General features: G+C 44.1%; 2 non-coding genes across 2 annotated transcripts; both read left to right on the forward strand.

Moving 5' to 3' along the window:
- Positions 1–14593: 14593 nt before the first annotated feature.
- On the forward strand, positions 14594–14757 carry LOC147219964 (U1 spliceosomal RNA). The gene has a single exon (XR_015108219.1). It is a non-coding gene; the product is annotated as a U1 spliceosomal RNA (small nuclear RNA).
- A 1194-nt stretch (positions 14758–15951) lies between these two features.
- Positions 15952–16070, forward strand: LOC147219965 (5S ribosomal RNA). Its single transcript, XR_015108483.1, has one exon. It is a non-coding gene; the product is annotated as a 5S ribosomal RNA (ribosomal RNA).
- Positions 16071–24573: the final 8503 nt, after the last annotated feature.

Genomic DNA, 24573 nt, shown 5'->3' on the forward strand with positions numbered 1-24573 from the left:
AAATATTTTTTAATGGGTGCCCATTTGTCAAGATATAGGTCTGTCTGAAGTCGTAAGTTTGCTGTTATGCGTTCCATGCAGTTTACATCCTTAAGCCTCTGACGCCACTGGTCCAGGGTAGGTGGGTGGGGTTTGAGCCAATTTACTGTGATCATTTTATGTGCAATTAATAGAAGAACTCTAAGTGTAAACACCTGTTTTTTCCTTAGGCCGCTTGTTGATGCTGTACCCATAATAAATTGCTGTGGATCAATTGGTCTGTTTAATTTTAAAATCTCACTCATTTGTTTTTTTACCTCTTCCCAGAATTTCATCAGTTTAGGGCAGTCCCAAAAAATGTGGGAAAAGTCCCCCGTTATGCCACAGCCCCTCCAACACAGGGGAGAACAGTTATTATCATACGAAGCTATTATCAAGGGAGATTTAAAATACCTTATTCTTAACTTCCAGCTGAACTCCCTCCATGTTGGGCTGCTTAAACATTGTTGCCAGGGCAACCAAGAACTCTCCCGTTCTCCATCAGCAATCATGGCATTAGATTGCAGTTCCCACTTAGCTTTCACATCCAGTGTGTCTACTGAAGTGTCCATATGTATCCTGCCATATATATCTGATATTGTATTTTTAATGTTCATTTTGTTCTCAATTATCTCAATCCAATATTGTTCAAAATTAGTTGAAGCTTCTTTAATATTGTCCCATTCTTTGTGTGTCATCAAATAATGTCGAATTTGAAAATATCAAAATAAATCCTTAGACTCAATGTCGTATTTTGCCTGAAGTTGTGAAAAAGCCCTCAGAGTTCTTCCTTCAAATAACTGATTTATTGTGATTAAACCTTTCCCTGCCCATCTAATGAAACCACCGTCCATCTTTGCTGGCAGAAAGTCACCTGCTGCTGTTATTTTTGCTGCCCTCGATAGAGATAGAGGTAGATTCAGGAATCGTCTTGTCTTTTCCCAAACCTTAAGTGTATGGTTGACATATTCATTTTGTATCTTAAGTCCACGTCTTGCTTTTGAATTTAGAAAGGGAAGAGTTGAAAGCGACACGTTTTTAACTGAACCTTGCTCTATATGCACCCATCTTGTGTCCATATCTAGTTTTAACCATGAGACCAATTTTCCAAGTTGTGCTGCCAGGTAGTAACTTCGGAAATGTGGCAAGGCCAATCTGCCCTTATCTCTGGGTGCACAGAGTATTTTCAATCTCACTCTAGGCCTCTTGTTCTGCCATAAAATTTGGAAATGAGCTTATCCAGTAATGTAAAGGTAGATACAGGAACAGTGATAGGCAGAGCATTGAACAGAAACAGCATTCTAGGTAGGACATTCATCCTGATACTTTCTATCCTCCCAACTAAGGACAAAGGAAGCACCTCCCATCTTTCTATGTCATTTTTGATCTGAGAAATTAGTTTACCATAATTTGCCTTATATAGCTGACTTGTGTCGTGTGTGAGAATGATTCCCAGGTATCTAAAGCCCCCTTTTGACCACTTGAATTTCACCTGTCCGTCCAAGCATGTCAGCCAGCATCCTGTTATCATCATTGCTTCTGATTTCCCCTCATTCACCTTGTACCCTGACACCTCCCCATAGTCCCTCAGTCATCTATACCGGCCCTTATGCAATGCCTGAGGATTTCTTATAAACAAAAGAACATCATCCGCGAACAACGAAATTCTGTGCATCTCCCCTCCTTCATCTACTATTCCCTCGATCTGATCGTTTGTCCTTATCAATTCAGCAAGCGGTTCGATACACAATGTGAACAAAATAGGCGAGATTGGGTTCCCCTGCCTAACTCCATTTTAAGGTGAAAAAATTGGGAGCAGTACCCATTCACCCTAACCTTTGATATTGAGTCTTTATTCAGTGCTTCAATCCATTTTATAAATGTCATATTAAATCCCATTTGTTCCATAGTAAATTTCAGATATGTCCAGTCGAACGCCTTCTCAGCATCTAGACCAGTGGTTCTTAACCTTGTTGGAGATACTGAACCCCACCTGTTTTACATGCGCATTCACCGAACCCTTCTTTATTGGATCGAGGATCGTTTCGTTGATGGGTACAAAGAACAGGCAGAGTAGCCTTTTCATCGAATCTGGCTCCCTTCACCTTGAATTCAGCAAGCGCTATGTTCTTGTAGTTCCCATCTCCATGCAGCTTAAGGAAGCTGTCCCTTAGTTTTGCCGGTGCTGGACTAGAATTGCTCATCTTGTCTTTGCAAATCATGCAGTTAGGACATCGATTCCAATCACGTTCCGTCATACATGTGAATACGTATTGTACGTGTTCTTCCGACCGCTTTCTTTTTTTGCCCGACATTATTAGTATGAAGGGATTAAAATATTAAGAAAGAAATCACATGACGTACCATCACGAGTCACAAGTTACTACAACTGAGCGCGCCAAAATCCCTGCAGCACGGATAGGCCAAGCTATGTTGCGTGATCACCTGCAGCCAGTGATGTCATCACCAGTGTGTGTCTTGACCTCCGCCGAACCCCTGAGACTGACCCACCGAACCCCTGGGGTTCGATGGAACCCAGGTTAAGAACCACTGGTTTAATCTAATCGCAATTTCAATACATTTCCCTCTCAGCACCACCTTTGCCCCCTCCCAAAGAGTCGAGGGGGATACTGATCCATTATCATTAATTTTGAAGTACTCATCAATTGTTTTTTTTTATGTTTTCCTTTATATTTGGATCCGTCAACAATGAGATATTTAGTCTCCAGTATTTGACGTGCCAACCAAAGCCTAAATTTAATTTCATATATACAGGACCATGATCAGATAGGGTACCAGGTTCAATAACATATTCTCTGACTTTATAGAAGCTTTGTTTTGAAATGCAAATCAAATCAATTCTTGGGTATGACCCATGTACCATGGACAGAAAGGTGAAATCTCTCGTGGTCGGGTTCTTAGCCCTCCAAACATCCACAAGTCCTAATTCTTCCAACATATGTTTTGCTGCCCTGGATTTCCTGCTAATGGGCCCATAATCATAAGGAGTTTTATCCAATTTTACATTTAAAACACAATTGAAATCTCCTCCTAAAATTATAGTACCTCTGGCTTCTCTTGCCATTACAGTTGCCACTTCTTTAAAGAAATTGGGGTCATCTTCATCAGGGACATAGATATTCATGATAGTTAGCTCTACTCCACCCAAGGTTCCCATAATAAGTATATATCTCCCCACTTTATCCTTCACTTCTGTCTGAATTGCAAAACTAATTGAATGACTAATTAAAATTGCTACTCCTCTTTCTGCTGTTTGAACAAAAAGCATAGAATACCTGTGCAACCCAGTCTCTCCTCAATTTCTTATGTTCTACCTCATTTAAGTGAGTTTCCTGTAGTAACGCTATTGAGCAATTACATTTCTTCAACTGAGTCAGCATTTTCTTTCTTTTTATAGGATTATTTAATCCTTTGACATTATAACTGACAATCCCTGGCTCTGACATAAATCGGCATTTCTTATTTTCATTTTACTCTCCCCAGATTCACCTTTGCATAAAGTAAATATCCTTGCCCTCGTAGTAACAAAAATCACTTGTGCCGACCTAACCGACATGTCAAGGAAATAAGAACTCTTAAAACACAGAACAGAAAAAATAAAGTAAACATATGTGACTTCCAATAGTCCAGCTGAGTACAGAGATCTGTCCAGCTCCTGTTGTAATGCAGGCAGAGGGTTGTGATTTAAGATTCCCTCTGGGCAAAGTGCACTGAGTGCTGTCCAAACCACAGACCAAAGAAAAAAACAAAATCTTTGGTGAGGCGGTGATCCCAACACGGGTCTCATCGTAAAAAAATATTAATTGAAAATAATAGCAAAGTTAACTCTCCTCTCCTCTCAATAACTTTACAATATGATTCACTTAACTTCAGCATATTTGGCTGTTTAAACTATGAACAGTAATACACATAGAACTTTAAGATTGACAGTAATAACATTATCTAATTATTTTAACATTACCCGGGCACAGTACTCCTCATCATTTTAGTCCAGCAAAACAGCCCGCAGGTCTGCGGCGGACAGTGATGTGTCCTTTCTTTCTCTCTTCCCACCATCCTGTCTTGTATGTATCATGTATCTTTTGAGAGTTCCCATTCCAGTCTCTCTCTCTTGCGAACCTGCAACTCGATGCCCAGCTTCTTCAACGTTGGCACAGCATCCACCAGCGGAGGAAATGTTTTCACTCCCGACTCCAAGTTGATTCTCAGCTGCGCCGGATAGCGGCACATTGCCCGGATCTCCTTCTCCTTCAGCTGCTTGATCACTCCTCGGACCCGCGTTCTCTTCCTCTGTATTTCTGGAGAGTAATCCTGGTTAAAGTAAATCACTCCCTTTTGGAACTTCACTCATTTTTGGGCCCATGCTTGTCGCAGCACTGCTTCCTTTACTGTATAATCCAGAAACCTCACGATAATGGAGCGCGGAGGCGCTGAACTCGCAGGCTTTAGCCCCAGTGATCTGTGTGCCCTCTCGATTTTTATATTTAGCTCGGGCGGGAGTTGTAGCGCCGTCTCAATTAAGTTCCTCACAAAACCAATCATGCCACCTTTCTCACTTTCCTCGGGGACTTGATAAATTCTCAGATTGTTGCGGCGCATCCGATTCTGTAGATCGTCGCACATGTTCTTCAGGGCCGCCTCCCGTTTCAACAGGTGCCTCAGCATCCTCTCATGGCGCTGGCTTGTGTCTTCCACCTGGCCAACCCGGTCTCCGCTTCCTCAGTTCTCCGCTCTAGCTTCTCCATCCTTTGAATCAAGTCCGTGACCGACACCTCCAGTCTAATCAACTGTTCCTTGGTGTCTACAAATGCTTGCTTATTTTCTTTCCTCAACTCTTTCAACTCGTGAAGAATGTCCTCCATGTTCTGTTCATCCGTTTTTCCGCTCACCTGGCTTTGAGAAGATGGCGGCCGATTTTTTCCTTTCGCTTCTTCTTGCTGTTTTTGCTGTTTTGCTGCATTCCGTGTGTCTCTGACCGTGCTCATCCCAATCTGCAATGCTTCAGACTCACTTTTCCACCATTAAACTGTCAAGTATTTTTTCATAAACAGCCGAATACTACCAATTTTCGGGAGAGCTCAACTCCGTGCGTGTGTCTCAGTACATTGCGTCACCGGAAGCCCCATGTGGAGGATTTTTGCTACAAGTCTCACTAGTGTTTGGCTTGCAGCCGATGACCTACAAGATAGACGAACAGAAGATAGCATATACCATCAGTCTACTCACCGCTGCTGCACTATGCTGGGGGTCGGCGGTGTGGCGGAGAGACGGACTGCCGTGCCGGTCCTATGCCGCTTTCACCGCCGAGATGAGAGAAGTTTTCGACCACCCTCTCCAGGGAGACGACGCAGCGAAACGCTTGGGCGACCTCACCCAAGGGGGACAGAGTGTGGCTGAGTATGCTGTTGAGTTTCAGACCCTGGCGGCAGCGTGTGACTGGAACGACCCGGCACTACGATACACCTTTCAGAGAGGGCTCAATGATGAGCTGAAGGATGAGCTGGCGGGGAGGGACGGACCTCCGGACCTGCATGCACTGATCAACCTCGCAATCCGGATAGACAATCGGCTCCGCGAGAGGCGGCGGGAGAAGAAAGCCCAGGGACCCCCTTCGGACCGAACCCCAGCCCTGCCTCGCCCCTATCCCGGCTCCCGTAACCCCACTTCACCACTCCGCCCGAATTCCAGCCCCAGGTCCCGCCGCGTCAGGGGAGGAGCCCATGCAGCTGAGCCGAGCGCACCTCACCGCTGAGGAGAAGACTGCCCGGCGGCACCGGAACGCCTGTCTCTACTACGGTGAGGTGGGCCACTACACCGCCACCTGCTCGGCCAAGCTGGGAAAAGCCAAGGCTCGCCAGTGACTCGCCAGTGATCTCCTCCCCGCTGGCTCACCTACGGGTGCCAACCTCGCTGGAGTGGGGCATGCACCAGCGCTCGGTCTCGGCGCTGGCAGACTCAGGGGCAGAGGGCAACTTCATAGACGAGGCCCTGGTTAAAGAGCTCCTCATCCCTACCACAGCTATCCAACCACCCCGCTGCGCCCTGTCATTGAACAACCGCCGGCTGGCCCATGTACAGCGCCAGACCGTCCCCGTCCGTATCCGGATTTCTGGTAACCATTCCGAATCAATCTCCTTCGCCATCCTGTCTGGACTTCACTCCCCCCTGGTGCTCAGGTTCCCCTGGCTGCAACTACAAAATCCCCACATCGACTGGGCCGCCGGCAAAATCCGGACCTGGAGCACATCATGCCATGCAACCTGCCTGACCTCCGCCCCAACCCCCGGTAGTTCCGCAGCCCCAGATCGACCATTAACCCCGGACCTATCCTGCGTCCCTTCCGAGTATCATGATCTCGCCCAGGTCCTCGACAAGGATAAAGCCCTGACCCTCCCCCCTAACCGGCCTTATGACTGCGCCATAGACCTCCAGCAGGACGCAGTTCTATCCACAGGTCGACTATATAATCTGTCAAGACCCGAGAGAACCGCCATAGAAGAGTATATCAGAGATTCCCTGGCGACGACCATCCACCTCTCCGGCCGGGGCGGGGTTCTTCTTCGTGGGGAAGAAGGATGGGGGCCTCAGACCCTGCGTGGACTACCGGGGTCTGAACAGGATCACCATCCGGAACAAGTACCCACTTCCCCTTATTGACTTGGCTTTTACTCTGCTCCACGGGGCCCAGATTTTCACGAAATTGGATTTAAGAAATGTGTATCATTTGCAATATCTGGTGGACTGGAAGGGCTATGGTCAGGAGGCAAGATCCTGGGTTTCGGCTCGGCGGATCCTGGACCCCTCGTTAATACGGCAATACCACCACGACCGCCCAGGCCGGCTCCGTGGGGCGCCGGGAGGCGCCCGTTGAGGGGGGGGTACTGTCAGGATCTCCTCTCGGCAGCCGAGAGGAGACATGGCTGGGTCCAATTGAGAATCAGCAGCCAGCTGCCGCTAATCAACATCCCCATAAAGAGCAGCGGCACGCACTGCCTGGCGCCAGAGAATTGTAACTCTGCTATAACTCTACTGAGACCCTGCCTAAATAAAGAGATCGGATTCCAGCCCTGTTGGTGTGGTTCCCTGCCCGAGTCCGCCCCCGACCCGTGACACTATCCCATATAGCATGATTTCAGTAAATGTGAAATATAGCGTATAGAATCACATCCTATTCAGCATAATTCAGCACCAGACACCAGCATTAACCATTTCCAAAGTTATTTACAACTTGTGCCAAAATCTTTCAAATTCGTGAGACAAACACTTTTGGACCATATAGCTTTATCTCTGAAACCTGCGGATTGATTTCATTAAATCTGACAAAAATTTTGTAGAATCATATCTTGCTCAGCATATTTAAGCACCAGACACCAGCTTTAGAGAATTATCTTGTGATTTAAAAGGTGTTCCAATAAGCTTAAACTTGGTTAGATAAGCTATTTAACCAAATGGCTTTATCTTTTGAACCTGCGTCTGGATTTTGGGAATTGTGAAGTATTTTATGTAGTATCACATGCCATTAAGCATATTTCAGCACCAGACATGAGTTTTAATGATTGCCAAAGTTATTTTCAACTTGCGTGAAAGAGCTTCAAACTGTGGAGGTAAACACTTGTTTACCAAATGGGCTTATCCTTTAAACCTGATGCATGGTTTCAGTAAATGTGACATATATTTTATGGAATGATATTCTTTTAAACGTCTTTGACCACCACATACCTGCTTTAACGAATCGCGTAGTTATTTCCAACTTGTGCCAAAGTCTTTCAACTTCATGTGTTTAACACTTTTTGACCAAATGGCTTTATCTCTGAAACTTGCGGCTTGATTTCAGTTAATGTGACATAAATTGTGTAGAATCACATTCTATTCAGCATATTTCATCACCAGACACCAGCTTTAAAGAATTCCAAAGTTATTTACAACTTCTGCCTAAAACCTCAAACCTCTTGAGATAAACACATTTTTTTTCCAAATGGCTTTATCCTCTTAACCTTCGGCTGGATTTAAGAATAAGAATAAGAATAAGAATAAGAATAAGAATAAGAATAAGAACAACCTTATAAATCCCGAAGGAAATTGCTGTGCCAGAGTTACAGAAATATATAACAGTAATAAATAATAAAGAAAGGCAGAATTAGAAATATAAATAAACTATAAACTATCAAGTGTCTCAGTGAAACTATAAAGTGTCTTAGTAAGCAGTGATAAAACTATAAGTGTCTTAGTAACAAGTGAGGTAAGGAGTGCACAATAGTATGATAGAAGGGAACGTTGTAGTGTAGCTGTTATGAGATGAGATGAAATATTGCACAGTGTAGCTGTTATGAGATGAAATATTGCACAGTTTCTGAATATTGCACAGAAATTAGATATTGCACATTTTTGTTTGTTTTTAGGTTAAAGATAGGATGTCAGATTTCAGTAAATGTGACATTAAGTGTGTAAAATCACTTCCTATCTAGCACATTTCAGAAACCGACACTTGCTTTAAAGAATCCAAAAGTAATTTACAACTTGTTCCAAATTCATTCAATTTGGCAAGATGAACATTTTTTACCAAATGGCTTTATCTTTCATTCTTCGGCTGGATAATAATGAATTTATGCATTGTGTGGATTTAAGATTGTGTATAATCACATCCATTTCAACATATTTCAACAAAAGAAATGGGCCTCAAAGAATTCCAAAGTAATTAACAACTTGTTCCAAAACCTTTCAATTGTGAGATAATTTTTTTTTAAATAATGGCTTTATCTTTCATTCTTGCAACTGGATTTTAGTGATTGTATACATTGTGTGGATTTGATGTTGTGAAGAATCAGATAAAATTCAGCATATCTAATCCCCAGACACCAGGTTTAATGAATTACAAATTTATTGACAGCTTCTGCCAAAAACCTTCATGTTGGTGAGATAAACACTTACCGTCCAACTGGCTCTTTATTTTAAACCTGAGGCTGGATTTAAGTAAATATAATATATATAGTGTAGATTCACGTCCTATCCAGTATATGTCAGCAACAGACACCAGCTTTAAAGAATCCAAGTTATTTACAGTTTGTGCCAAAAATCTTCATCTTGGTAAGATAAACACTCTTGACCAAATGGCTATTTCTTTCATTCATATGGCTAGATTTGAGTGAATTTATACATTGTGTTTATTTTGTATTGTGTAGAACCACATCCTTATCAGCAAATTTCATTACCAGACACCAGCTTAAAAGAATGAAAAAATGATTACAACTTATTCCAAATGACTTCAATTTGGTGAGATAAATACTTGATGTCCAACTGGCTTTATCATTTAAACCTGCGGCTGGATTATTGTAAATTCAACATATATTGTGTAGAATCACGTTCAATTCGACATATTTAACCACCAGACACCAGTTTTAAAGAATTCCCTTGATATTTAAAACATTTCCCAAGATGCTTCAACTTGGTGAGATAAATAATTTTGACCAAATGGTTCTATCTTTTAAAACACAGGGCTGGATTTCAGTAAATGTAAAATATATAATGCAAAGTCCCGTCCAATCCAGCATATGTCAGCAACAAACACCAGATTTAAAGAATGCCTTCAACTTGGCAAGATAAACATTTTTTACCAAATGGCTTTATCTTCCATTCTTGGGACTGAATTTGAGTGAATTTATACAGTATGTGGTTTTAATATTGTGTAGTCATTCCTAATCAGCATATTCGTTCACCAGATCTTCTTCTTCTTCTTCTTTCGGCTTTTCCCTTCAGGGGTCGCCACAGCGGGTCAACTTTCTCCATCTAACTCTATTCTCTTATCCTCCTCTCTCACACCAACTACCTTCATATCCTCTCTCACTACGTCCATAAATCATTACATTACATTACATTACATTGCATTTGGCAGACACTTTTATCCAAAGCGACTTACAATAGAGGACATAGGGACTGCAAATACACTTGCAAATACACCTGCAAAATACACGATGCACATGAAATATACAGAACAGTAAGCTTAGGTTAGTGAGCTTTTTTTTTTTTTTTTTTTTTGACAAAGACATACACAAACGTACACACACACACACACTGCATAGCCTAACTTGCTGCCTAACCTGACTTGGGGCATCAGCGCAGTAAAAAGTCCTGAAAGAGAAGAGTTTTTACCTGTTTCTTGAAGGTTGAGAGAGATGATGCTAGTCTTGTTGCTTCTGGAAGTTTGTTCCACCACTGAGGTAGTAGAACTGAGAACAGTTTTGCCTGAGATCGCTTAGAGCGAGCAAAAGGTACTGCTAGTAGGTTTGTATTAGAGGAACGCAGCTCTCTGCCGGGAGCATAAGGTCTTATCATTTCGTTCAGATATGCTGGACCTGTTCCTGAGGTGGTTTTGAATGCCAGGGTCAGGGCCTTATGCTTGACACTTGGTGGCTTCCAACTTCTTCTTCCCCAGGTAGTGTTGGAGTGAAGCTTCTCCAGCTGGCATTTGGTAGAGGTGATGGTGGGGATCCAGGTGGTCATTTCATGTTCTTTGACTGTTGTACTGGGGGGCTTTTCCAATAATTATTTGGAGGCACGAATCGGAGGCAGCTGCTGTCAAGCCTGCAGTAGCTCCCCTCCGTCGTTCCACCGAGATGCACCGATGATCATCTCCATTGCCATGGTAAAGGCTAGAGGGGATGTGGCGCAGCCTGCCCTGAAGCCCACTTCCAATGATCACCATGTTTTGTACTCTGTGGATATTTTACAGAAGAAGAAATGCTGGAGGAAGCTTCTGACCAGGTTTGTGGTGGTTTCATGCACTTGGAAGAGGTTGAAGGCCTCCCAGATGACAGATGTGGGGATGGATTAAGAAGCCTTGGCTCGGTTGAGGAATAAAACATGTAGGTCTCTTCTGTACCCTTTGAAGATTTTATTTGTTATTGTGTTTCAGGTAAGTTTGGAGTGAGAAGTTATGACTTGTTATCGCAAAGACATGCACCGGGGGTTCAAGATATGTTTAAAGAGGACAGAATTCACGCAGAGGTGCACTGTTTGTCATAGCTTAATTTTGACATTGATTTTCAGTCCAGTCAAGGTGCTGTGAGACTTCAGTGTGTTGTTGGTGCTGATTGCCATCACCCTGTTCATAGGTGAAACTAAAAACTTGAATGTTGTATTTGAATATTTGACAATTTGATTAAAATAAGCTCAAAATGATCATTACAGTCTAAATCAGCTCATTTCAAAATGTTGATTTGAATAGGTGTCAGTACCCAGTATCCAGATAAAGTGGGGCAAAACAGTATTTAGTCAGCCAACAATTGTGCAAGTTCTCCCACTTAAAAACATGATGGAGGTCTTTCATTTTCATTATTGGTATACTTCAACTATGAGAGACAGAAAATCTCATTGTCTGATTTTTAACAAACTTATTTGGACATAATGATGGAGTATAAGTAGTTGGTCAGGAATAAACATTCATTGCAATACTTTCTGATATACCTTTTGCTGGCAATGACAGGTCAAAGGTTTTCTGAAAAGTCTTCATAAGGTATTCCAGGGGCGGGCAAACTTTTTGGCTCAGGGGCCGGATTGACTTTTAAAATTTGACAATACGATACATGTAAAACAAAAAATGGATTTGTGAACAGTACATATCAGACTCTTTTGATATTTGCTTTGAAAATAAAACCAACTTGGTTTTGAAGGCTCTGACATTTGCTTGCATTTCATTCGCAAACCGTTTTTTTGGTTGGATCTTCACATCCAGCTCATTCATGTGTGTCAGTAGGTCCACAGTAAATGTTGAATAACAGAGCCAATCCGTGTCATTCAGTTCAGGACAAATTCTCAAGAGTTCTGAAGTAGCTCCAAAAAATGATAATCTCCAGTTTGAGCTCCCACATTCGTTGATCCAACCATACATATCAAGCATGAATTCTGTACCAATCTTTGATGGGCCAGATGTGGCCTGTTTAAGAATAAGAATAAGAAGAACTTTATTTATCCCAAAGGAAATTGTTGTGCCAGAGTTTCAAGTAAAACATAACAATAATAAATAATAGTCGGAAGGAGGGAGAATAAGAAATACAAATAAAACCATAAAGTGTCAAAGGCAAGGCTATAAAGTGTTTTAAGGTCTTAAAAAGTACGAAGATTTGAATATCCCCTTCGGCTGAAGGGTTTGCCTACCCTTGATGTATTCACAGGGTTTTTACACACTGTTGCTGGTAGTTTGGCCCATTCCTCCATGCAGACCTCTTACCTCTTGTAGATCCTGCCTACAAAGCCACTCCTTCATTGCCTGGGCGGTGTGTTTGGGATCATTGTCATGCTGAAACCCAGCCACGTTTCATCTTCAATGCTCCTGCAAATGGATGGAGATTTTCACTCCAAATCTCAGAATCCATGGCCGCATTAATTCTTTCCTTTCAGCCTTTCTGATCAGTCGTTTGGTCCCTTTGTAGAAAAACAGCCCCAAAGCAATGCTTCACACTGGCAATGGTGTTATTTTGAATGCGATTCAGCATTCCTTCCCCCAGCTACGACACACTTAGCTTTTACTAAAAAGTTGTATTTTGGTTTCATCTGACCATAGGACATTCATAGTCCTCTTTTGGATCATCCAAATGCCCTCCAGTAAATTTAGATGACGCGATGGGACACATGCTATCTCAGTAGAGGGACACATCTGGCACTTCAGGGTTTGAGTACCTGGCAGCGTAGTGTGTTACTGATGGTAGCCTTTATTACTTTGGTCCCAGCTCTCTTCAGCTCATTCTCTAGGTCCCCCTGTGGGCGTCTCATCATTTTGACCCCTCGGGGTGAGCTCTTGTGTGGAGCCCAAGATGGAGGGAGATTATCAGTGGTCTTGTATGTCTTCCATTTTCTAATAATTGCTCTCACAGTTGATGTCTTCACACCAAGCTGCTTTCCTAGTCCAGATTCAGTCTTCCCAGCCTGGAGCCGGTTTACATTTTTGTTTATGGTGTCCTTAGACAGCTCTTTGGTCTTGGCCTGATTGAGTTTGGAGTGTGACGGTTTGAGGTTGTGGACAGGTGTCTTCTATCCTGGTAACCAGTTCAAACAGGTGCCATTAATACAGGTAAGGTGTGGAGAACAGAGGGGCATCTTAAAAAAGAAGTTACACGTCTGTGGGAGCTCTGTGATATCTTGTTTATTGGTAACCAAATACTTATTTTACTGAAGAATTTACCAGTTAATTTATTAAATCTCTTTAACCCCAGCACTGTCTCTCATAGTTGAATAGCAACAGAGAGTGAAATGTTCAAAGCCAAAAATGACTCGGATTGGGACAAAGTGGGGATAAAAAATGGATGAACTTTTCCTTGTTTTATTCATTATGAACATTTTCCATCAGCCGTGTTACAGGCACTGCTTTTCCAGGACATATTTGCAAATGTTAACAGTATGTATCTAATTAAAAGTTTAAAAAAAAAGGGTTAATGTGTAAATATCTCGTTACAATGTGAACACCTGCAGTTTACAGACAAGTGCAGCTTATGTGTTTGTGTTTTTACCCGCTGTGGTTTATATTCAGATGAGCTCCAGATGTCCAGATGTCACTTTCTAGGACTTTCAAGTTGCACAACAGTGCTCATTATCACGGCATCTCCTCTGGTCCTGCTCACTCTAGGTGAACAGCAGGGGGTCCAGGGCGGGTCGGTGTTGGATCTCAGGTAAGACAGAACAACAAGGTGCTCAGAGGACGTCAGTCACTCCTACAGAGCCAGGATGGGAGATCTGTACCCAGGGTCCTGTGGTTCTTTGTTTTCCTGCAGACGGGGATGATGTTGGAGGTCTTGGAGCAGACCGGCGCACAGAAGGAGACTCCTGGGCTGCTGGGTGACTGGACTTGGACCTGATTCATCAACAGTGTGTCAGAACTTCTCTCCATTCCTCTCTTGGTATTGCAGTATCTCTGGGAACGGTGCACCCCCCGCTTTTGTGTCCGATGTCAAGGTTGCCGTGGCCTCCAACAACGTCATACGTAACCAACACACACGGGATCCAGATCTTGTCTGTGCCCTGCGGGACCAGCGACACTGTCCCCGTTGTTTCTGCCGGTAGGGAGCGGTAGATAGCGACACACGAGCGTGCCTGCCTGAAACCCTGTCCCTACCATTCGCCCCGTGCAGCCCAATAAAATCCCACTATGGACCAGAACTGAGCCTAAATGGATCGCATTTGAAACAGATGGATTGCCCCCGATAGACTGTGTCAGACTGGGCTCAGGGGGAAGTTCTCCCGGCCGTAGAGCGGCAGAAACCCCTCGCGGCATCAGGAGGACGGACGGAACGTGTTCTGGTTGTCCTCTGACTTCTTCGTGAAAATTGAAGCGTCCGTGTCGTTTTCGGCGTCCCGGCCCGTCAGAACTCAGAGTTGACGGTTTTTTGACGGAGTGTGTGTGTGCGTGTGTGCGCGTGCGTGTGTGTGTGTGTGTGTTTGTGTGTGTGTGTGTGTGCGCGCGCGAGAGGGATCGCGTGTGAGCTCCCGGAAGAGTCCGCGTGGGTTCCCCCCCGACTGAGAACGGCGTGCGTGTGAAAGCGGTCCGTGCGCGGGACGCGTGCGACTCATACTTACCTGGCAGGGGAGATACCATGATCAAGAAGGTGGTTCACCCAAGGCGAGGCTCAGCCATTGCACTGCGGCTGTGCTGACCCCTGCGAATTCCCCAAATGTGGGAATCTCGACTGCATAATTTCTGGTAGTGGGGGACTGCGTCCGCGCTCTCCCCTGTCGTGCTGTTCAAGAGCAAGTCTGTGTCGCTGGAGGCCGGCTTCACTGTTTATGGTCGCGCGCGCCCACCCTCCCTGGCCGGGCTGTGACCCAACCAGGGAGTTGTCGTTGCACATGGCAGGTGCACCGCGAAAGCGTGGATTTACGATCGGGCCAGAAAACAATCCAGAGTGTCCAAGTCCCTGAAATGCTCCTGCTTCTTGATCTCCACTCCCTGTAGCCTCACCGTTCCACCCGAGTTCCTCTCATCCCCACACATGTATGCTGTCTTGCTGCGACTAACTTTCGTTCCTCTCCTTTCCAGAGCATACCCCCACCTCTCTATAGTTTCACCGAGACACTTTACAGTTTATAGTTTATTTTGATTTCTAATTCTGCCTTTTATTATTTATTACTGTTATATTTTCTGGAACTCTGGCACAACAGTTTCCTTCGGGATTAATAAAGTTGTTCTTATCTTATCTTATCTTATCTTATCTTATCTTATCTTATCTTATCTTATCTCGACCTCCACCTGTTTTCTGCTCTCACTACAGATCACAACGGCATCTGCGAAGGTCACGGTCCATGGAGATTCATGTCTACCCTCATCCGTCTGCCCGCCCGTCCGTCACCATTGCGAACAAGAAGGGGCTCAGGGCCTATCCCCGATGGAGTCCCGCTTCCACCTTGAACTTCTCTGGTACCGTCTTACAGCACACCGCACGCACCACTGTCTCCCAGCTAGCATACATGTCCTGCACCAGTGTAACACACTTCTCTGCCGCTCCAGACTTCCTCATTGGGATACCAGAGCTCCTCTCTTGGCAACCTGTCGTACGCCTTTTCGAGGTGTACAAAAAGGCAATGCGGCTCCCGCCGGCCCCCTCTGTACTTGTCTATGAGCATTCTGGGCGCAAATACTGCATCTGTGGTACTCTTCCCTTTTTCCATGTGTATTTTATTTAATTTTCTCTTTCTCTTGTCATGAACTGTCCCGCCGTGCATACCAGTCCTGGTATGGCCTTTGGCAGCTCCCCCTTTACCTGAGGCTGCAGCCGAAGGTAAAGAGTGTCTGATGATTTTTGGTTAGAGTAGCCTTGGGCGCCACTGGCTGTAATCATGGCGACTAAATAGAAGGAGCTCCTGACAGATGTGGAAATGACTGGAGGTGGACGGCTGCTTATAAAATGCCCTTCCGCGTAGCCTAGTCTCGTTTACGGCCATACCACCCTGAACACGCCCGATCTCGTCTGATCTCGGAAGCCAAGCAGGGTCGGGCCTGGTTAGTACTTGGATGGGAGACTGCCTGGGAATACCAGGTGCTGTAAGCTTTTTTATGTTCGTCCTCTCTGTCCCCAGCAGGGGGCGCTGTCTCTCAAGAGCGCCAACATTTCACACACGGACACACGCCGCTCATTCCCTTGTGTCTGTCCCACCGGAGTCACCGTGAAGCCCGGCGCCACACGCGCTCGCTCAGTCATAGTTCCCCGCCTTACCTTCTTCGGTCACTTTCCGTTGTCTCGCCGCCTGCCTCCGTCCGTCGCTCGCCGCCTTTCTCGTCATCCCCTTACAGTATTTCTCCATGTGTGCTGAATTTCTTTTTCTCTCGTTTGTGCCTCTCGCTGTTGAATAATCCAGCCGCTGACCTCCGTACCGCTGGCTCTCCTAGACACTTCCATGCCTCCACCTGTACGCTACGTCATCGGGACCCACTGCCTTTGAACTCCTCATCCTCTTCGATGCCCTCCTCGCTTCTTTTTACACTTGTCTCTTCTCCTTTTGCGATCGCCAGTAATCAGCGCTTCTACCCTTGGCTCTCTTTCATTTTTCCCCATTCATTCATCAGATTCCTAGGAGTCTGGTTGTTGAAGTCCTGGGTTTACTTTGATGCTTTGGCGTCCTGTCGTGGGGCCGTGCACCACGTGACCGGGCAGATGCGGAAGATGCATCAGCCATGTTTTTTTTTTGTAAAGCAGGAACATCGGCCTCCACGGGGACCTCCGTCTCCGGGGCGAGACGGAGGTCTTATCTTATCTTATCTTGACCTCCACCTGTGTTCTGCTCTCACTGCAGATCACAACGGCATCTGCAAAGGTCACGGTCCGTGGAGATTCACGTCTACCCTCATCCGTCACCGTTGGGAACAAGAAGGGGCTCAGGGCCTATCCCCAACAGAGTCCCGCTTCCACCTTGAACTTCTCTGGTCCCGTCTTACAGCACACCGCACCACTGTCTCCCAGCTAGCATACATGTCCTGCACCAGTGTAACACACTTCTCTGCCATAGGATACCAGAGCTTCTCTCTTGGCAACCTGTCGTACGACTTTTCAAGGTGTACAAAAAGGCAATGGGGCTCCCACGGGCCTTCTCTGTACTTCTCTATGAGCATTCTCGGCGCAAATACTGCATCTGTAGTACTCTTCCTTTTTCCATGTGTATTTTATTTAATTTTCTCTTTCTCTTGTCATTAACTGTCCCGCCGTGCATACGAGTCCTGGTATGGCCTTTGATAGATCCCTCTTTACCTTAGGCTTTAGCCTTAGGCTGTAGCCTAAGGTAGAGAGTGTGTGATGATTTATGGTTAGAGCAGTGTAGCACCCAACCTCTTAGTTAATGTAGTGATAGTACAATGGTTCCGGCCCTGGGAACGTTACTTCGATGAAATTTTCAATGGTAAATAGGAGAAACAATAATACCTAATTCTTTGATAACTTAAACTTATTTATGCTTTTTGATTATAGCGGTGCCTCCATCTCCTAAGGATAAAATATGAATTAAGACAAACACAGATCTCTTTAAGTACAAATTTAAAGTTTAGTTTCACAAAATTAAAAGAAAGAAAAATGAAATAAAATTGGTAGTGCGTTCATTTGAGATTTTGTCGCTTTGCAACTACATAAACATATTCAAAAACCATGTACATCCCTTCAAGTTCAGTCCAGTTCAAAAACCATAACCTTAAAGTCCTTTTTGTTTTTCTCAGAAAGTTCAATCGTGGCAGGCCTGATTCGATGCTCGGGATCGTTGGACCAGAAAAACAGAAAATGTCCGTTTCACTTGTTCACAAGCCCCAAAATAAAATGCATGTGCTTTGATGTACTCACTAATCCTTTTGGTGTTGAAGCAATGGATAGTCAAATGTTGTCCATCACCATGCGATTCCCTCTCGGCAAACGGGTTAGCAATGACTTGGCATCACGGCATCACGAAGTGCACTCGGTGAAACTCATCGGTTAAGCCTCAGCAGAAACGTCCAGAGAATTCCTCTCGGTCCACTGAGCTTCAAAGGTCTCCAATTCCAAGCTCATATACTTTACATACAGAGTATGAAATTAACTCGCGGTAAAATGCTAACAATGCTAACGCTCGATTAGCATCGCATATGTGCACTTCAACATATCGTCTAAGCATAAAAATCATATACATCGAGTACTCACTCATCACAGGGTTAAATAGTCGAAAACAGCAACGTAGACTCTGCATCCACAATGTTTTATGACCATTCTCCTTTCAGCTTAGCTTCACAAACTTCCCTCGGCAAACGCAGCAGTCGAATGCCTCGCGCCTAGATGTTCTATTGCCTTCCTCATTCAGATCCCGCCCTCACGCATGGGATTGGACACTAAGTGTACATCAACCAATACAATTCAAGGAAATACCATATTGACACTTAACAAGTTCGGATGCAAACAAAAGCACATGTTGAGCTGTACGTTTCACACAAGCTTGTGGCGATTAAAAGCACGATTCCCAAATAAATGACAAAAACCTTAGATAAGATTAAACCTTGTTTTTAACCATTTATGAACACATTTTAAACATGAAATATTAAATGTTTTACAGCCATTTCAGTCTTATTTAATTTTACTTAAATGTTAAAACATCTTTACGTTTTAGCCTGTATGGTCTGTAATGAAATTTTAGACGGGCTACATCCTCCCCCTTCTAAAAGGTGTAGATGTCCTCATCTAACTGTACTGTTTAGACTTAGATCTGTAGGGGCATGTTTTAGGATGTTTCACAAGATCAGGGTTTCCTCTGGCACTGAGGTTCAAGTGAATGACCATGCCCTGGTGCACAATAGTCACAGGTTCCCCAGCTTGAGTTCCAGGTTTATCATAGGTCAAGCGGATCACTGGTTTTACTTCACGCATTGACTTTCTGCTTCTAGGGCTCGTTTGAGTTCTCAACTCCACATTAGTGTCTTCAGCTATATCATTAGTATCTGCGTCCTCGTTGGAGGACTGATATTCCTCTTCCTGTGAACTGACAGAATGTACTTTCTCCACCTCCGGTTCACTCTCAGATGAGGGGAAATTTTCAAAGGAAGTATGCTCTGGGGTGGTTCGGTCTGGTCTGGACAGTGGTTTCCTGACCTTATCATAGGTTGGGCACTCGTAGACACGCTCATACTCAGATTCAGAGTTTGAAGAGATGTCAGATGTCTGATCATTTTGGTGATGTGTTTGATGTCTTAGAGTATGTTGTCTCCTGGTAACTGGTGTTCTGACTCTTTTAGTTTGTTCAGAATTATCGGGAATCCTGACAAGATAACCAATTTGTAGAAGGTGGTCTCTGTGTTAAGTTTTGACACTTCCAGTTCCTTGTTCGGGTTTGACTCTGTCTACAGGTAAGTTGGAAAACTTTTTAATCACAATATAGGGTGTGGATTTCCATCTATCTTGTAGTTTATGTTTCCCAGTGAGGCCAACATTTCTTACGAGGACTCGGTCTCCTTCTTGTAGAGGTTGGTCTCTTACTCGTTGATCATAACAGGTTTTGTTTCTCAGATGGCTCTTGGTTGCACACTCTGCAGCTAAATGGTAAGCTTTTTGGAGTTCTTTTCTCATTTTGTCCACATACTGTAGGTGAGACGTCTCTGAATTACCGTCGAGAGCTGTACCAAAACAGAGGTCAACAGGCAATCTGGCATTGCGCCTGAACATTAAGTAGTATGGGGAATATCCAGTGGACTAATTTTTAGTGCAGTTATACGCATGTACTAACTGACTGATATGTTGACTCCAGTTTTGATTCTGCACATTTTCAAGAGTTCCAAGCATTGAGAGAAGTGTTCTGTTGAAATGTTCTGGTTGAGCATCACCTTGCGGATGATAAGGTGAGGTGCGCGACTTTCTTACTCCAAGCATGGATAAGAGTTCTTTTATAAGGCGGCTTTCAAAATCTCTACCTTGGTCTGAATGTATTCTAGCGGGTAGGCCATAATGAACAAAGTACTTTCCCACAATACTTTGGCAACTGTAACTGACTTTTGGTCCTTTGTAGGAAATGCCTGAGCACACCTTGTATAACAGACCTGGGAATTGTACGGCCCACGGGCCACATCCGGCCTGCGGGATGGCACTGACGGGCCTGTATGACAGACCTGGGCAATGTATGGCCCGGGCCACATACCTTTGGTTGACTCTGACCGCCAGTGTAAGGTTAATTGGAAATTACAAAATAAACATACTTTCTAATTTCACCTCATTCATGGGCTAAAGCTGCACTGCTTTTATTCTGAAGTTGTTTTTTTTTTAATTCACGCACATAATGACGTAATGCGTATATCAAGACATGTGCGCGATTGAATCACAAGACAACTTTCACCCTCAAAAATGTCCGCTCAGGCTAAAAAAAGAAAGGTAGATGCCGAATGTAGGATTTTCAACAAAAATTGGACAGCTAAGTATTTATTTACTGAGGTTGGAGGTAAAGCTGTGTGTTTAGTTTGCGGGGAGCAGATCGCCGTGTTTAAGGACTACAATTTGAGTCGGCATTACCAGACGAAACATGCAGAGAAATATAAAAACCTGACTGATGACGAAAGAACGCGGACATTGGAAGCTTTGCTAGCTAAGCTGCAAACGCAGCAAGGCTTTTTTACCAAGCTTCATACATCCAGGGATGCAGCAACCAAGACCAGCTTCGTGATATCCCACAAAATAGCCAAAAACAGCAAGCCATTCGCAGAGGGGGAGTTTGTGAAAGAGTGCTTGGTAGACTCTGCAGCACTAATATGCCCTGGAAAAAAAAGCGGCATTTGAGCAAGTCCCGCTGTCCAGGCGAACCGTGGCGAGAAGGATCGAGGACATTGCGGGGAATCTGGAGCTACAGCTGCAACGTGAAGTGCCAAGTTTTGACTTTTTCTCCTTGGCTTTGAACGAGAGTTGTGATGTCCGCGACACAGCCCAGCTACTCGTATTTGTCCGTGGGATAGCGCCGGACTTCAAGATTACGGAGGAGCTGGCAGCAATGCGGTCGTTAAAAGGGATGACGACAGGGAGCGATCTCTTCACTGAGGTAAATGCTTGTATGGACACGTTGGGACTGAAATGGGACAGACTGGCAGGTGTCACCAAGGACGGTTGTCCAAATCTTACAGGGAAAAATGTCGGACAGGATAAAGTAACTGAAATTGACCCTGATCAGAAATTGGTATTTTTACATTGTATTTTACACCAACATGTGTTGTGCAAATCAGTGCTAAAAATTAACCATGTTATCGATGTTGTTACTAAAATAATTAACTTCATCAGGGCACGGGCACTGAATCACAGACAGTTTATAACACTTCTGGAGGAGCATGAGAGTGAGCACAGTGACATTGGCTACCACACTTCTGTGAGATGGCTCAGCCTGGGCAAAGTGCTAAAAAGAGTCTGGGATCTGAAAGCAGAAATCCAGGAGTTTTGTGAGACAAAAGGCAAGGCCATCCCAGAGCTTGCAGATGAGGACAGGATGGCAGATTTTGCATTTGCTGTTGATGTGACTGCACTGATGAATGAACTGAACACCAAGCTGCAAGGCAAGGGCCTTTTTGTGCATGAAATGCACAGCATGGTGAAGGCTTTCATGAGAAAGATACAGCAAGACAAGACAACAGGAGAGCAACACTCTCACTCACATGCTGACCCTGAAAGAAGTCACACCATCAGCTGATAACCTCTGCAGGTACTCATCCATGTGAGGAGCATCGCATGGTGAGTTGTCAAGGCAATTTGAGGATCTTAGAACAATGGAGGATGACATGCACATGATTTCTTCTCCCTTTACCTTCCGTGTGGATGATGCACCCAGTGATTTTCAGCTGGAACTCATCGACCTGCAGTCTGATGTAGTACTGGCAGAGCACTTTAAGTCAGGATCTCTGCTGGATTTCTACTCTTCTCTCAAGGAGGAGAACTTTACAAACATTAGGAGACATGCTCAGAAGATGTTTGTTCTCTTTGGCTCTACCTACATTTGTGAACAAACATTTTCAATGATGAAGTTTACAAAATCCAAGGAAAAGATCCTCTCACTGATGATCATCTGTCAGCTGTGCTTCACATCTCCACTTCAGACATTCAACCTGACTTAGATGCACTCGTTAAAGCCCAGCAGAGATTAGAGTTCTCTCACTGAACAAGAAAAAAGAACTTTAAAACACCAAAAGAGGTAGTTAGACCACAAATGTAGGCATGTTAAGGCACCAGATAACAGTGAACTGGGACACTTTTTCTCAAAATCACAGTTCAGTGACAGTCAATATGGAACCCAAAATGTGTTTTGAAGTGAATGTGACTGAAAATGTTCACTAATATGAGTCACAAATAGTAAAAAATGTTAAAAATTTGTCTACCATTGTGCTGAGAAATTTGAATGAATAAATTTTTGTAAGGCAACCTCATTTTTTCATTGCTTAACTTTAACATATACTCTTGCCAGCTTGTCAAAACAGTGCTATTTACTGCTTTTTATAAAGAAATACAATTAATATTATGCAGAATTGAGTTCAGACTTTAGGCCCGGCCCTCCACAATATTTTATGTTTCTTATGTGGCCCCATGGAAAAAATAATTGCCCACCCCTGGCCTAATGGGCTGTATGCCATGAGTCATGTTATGCTCTGGTATAAAAGTCATGGCGCTTCCTAATCGGCCCAAATTGCATGTGCCACACCAGTGTTGGGGCAGATACAGAAATGCTCATCTGCCACAAATCCATACATTTGTTTTTGGGCATGGATAACCGTATTTATGTGGGAATGCGAAAATCCTCCATGGTGGAATACCAAATTTGGTGAGGTTTGTTTCAATACTGAATATTGTTTCAATAATGGCTTGAGGGCAGTCAGATTCATGGCGCACGCATCCATTCCCCACTTTCCAACCTCACATATACTATTACTATAGGAGTCATAAGTTTTCCTAACTAGTCTATCCGTTTCCATATTTAGCACAGTGTCACACTTAAGTTGGCCCAGATAATGATCCCTTTTACCACACTGTTGTTTCATGCAAAGTGGTGGTGTCTTTTTCATTTTAATTAGAATGAATCCCTCAATGACAGTTCTGTTGGTTGCCATAGAATAATTAGCTGGTAATCGCCAATTTGATGGATTGTAAGGCAGACAGGGAAGGACTGAGGTATTTGTTATATTCTGAAAAATTCAAAATCTCTGATTCGGTCCTTGGGAATACACCCATATTATGGACAAGGTTTCACGTTCATTAATTGGATGAGGTTGTATAGTCGGGTTAGGAGACACTGATATTGGCATTACAGTACAAACATAGCAATCAGTTTGGTCTCCTGCTGTTATATTCATCAATCGCCACCAGAGACTGTCACGGTGTGGAGCATTGTTCTCATTTCATAGTTCTTTATAAGTTTGAGATAGGCCCTTCTTTACTCATCAGACTTGTCATTGTTTGTCTCTGCCTTCTCCTGCTGGGTTGGGTGCTCCTGTTTTGGAGGGCTCATCCTGGATCCTTCCAACCTAAACGGTTAGGGATCTGGTGGTTTCTTCTTCTTGGCACCCTGTCGATCCTTCTTGCCACGGTTCGCCTGGACAGCGGGACTTGCTCAAATGCCGCTTTTTTTTCAGGGCATATTAGTGCTGCAGAGTCTACCAAGCACTCTTTCACAAACTCCCCCTCTGCGAACGGCTCGCTGTTTTTGGCTATTTTGTGGGATATCACGAAGCTGGTCTTGGTTGCTGCATCCCTGGATGTATGAAGCTTGGTAAAAAAGCCTTGCTGCGTTTGCAGCTTAGCTAGCAAAGCTTCCAATGTCCGCGTTCTTTCGTCATCAGTCAGGTTTTTATATTTCTCTGCATGTTTCGTCTGGTAATGCCGACTCAAATTGTAGTCCTTAAACACGGCGATCTGCTCCCCGCAAACTAAACACACAGCTTTACCTCCAACTTCAGTAAATAAATACTTAGCTGTCCAATTTTTGTTGAAAATCCTACATTCTGCATCTACCTTTCTTTTTTTAGCCTGAGCGGACATTTTTGAGGGTGAAAGTTGTCTTGTGATTCAATCGCGCGCATGTCTTGATATACGCATTACGTCATTATGTGCGTGAATTAAAAAAAAAAACAACTTCAGAATAAAAGCAGTGCAGCTTTAGCCCATGAATGAGGTGAAATTAGAAAGTATGTTTATTTTGTAATTTCCAATTAACCTTACACTGGCGGTCAGAGTCAACCAAAGGTATGTGGCCCGGGCCATACATTGCCCAGGTCTGTCATACAGGCCCGTCAGTGCCATCCCGCGGGCCGGATGTGGCCCGTGGGCCGTACAATGCCCAGGTCTGTTATACAAGGTATGCTCAGGCATTTCCTACAAAGGACCAAAAGTCAGCTACAGTTGCCAAAGTATTGTGGGAAAGTACTTTGTTCATTATGGACTACCCGCTAGAATACATTCAGACCAAGGTAGAGATTTTGAAAGCCGCCGTATAAAAGAACTCTTATCCATGGTTGGAGTAAGAAAGTCGCGCACCTCACCTTATCATCCGCAAGGTGATGCTCAACCAGGACATTTCAACAGAACACTTCTCTCA

The sequence above is a fragment of the Fistularia commersonii genome, chromosome 24 (assembly GCF_037954325.1).
Source record: "Fistularia commersonii isolate RoL2024-O1a breed Wild chromosome 24, RoL_Fcom_v1.0, whole genome shotgun sequence".
Lineage (NCBI taxonomy): Eukaryota > Metazoa > Chordata > Actinopteri > Syngnathiformes > Fistulariidae > Fistularia > Fistularia commersonii.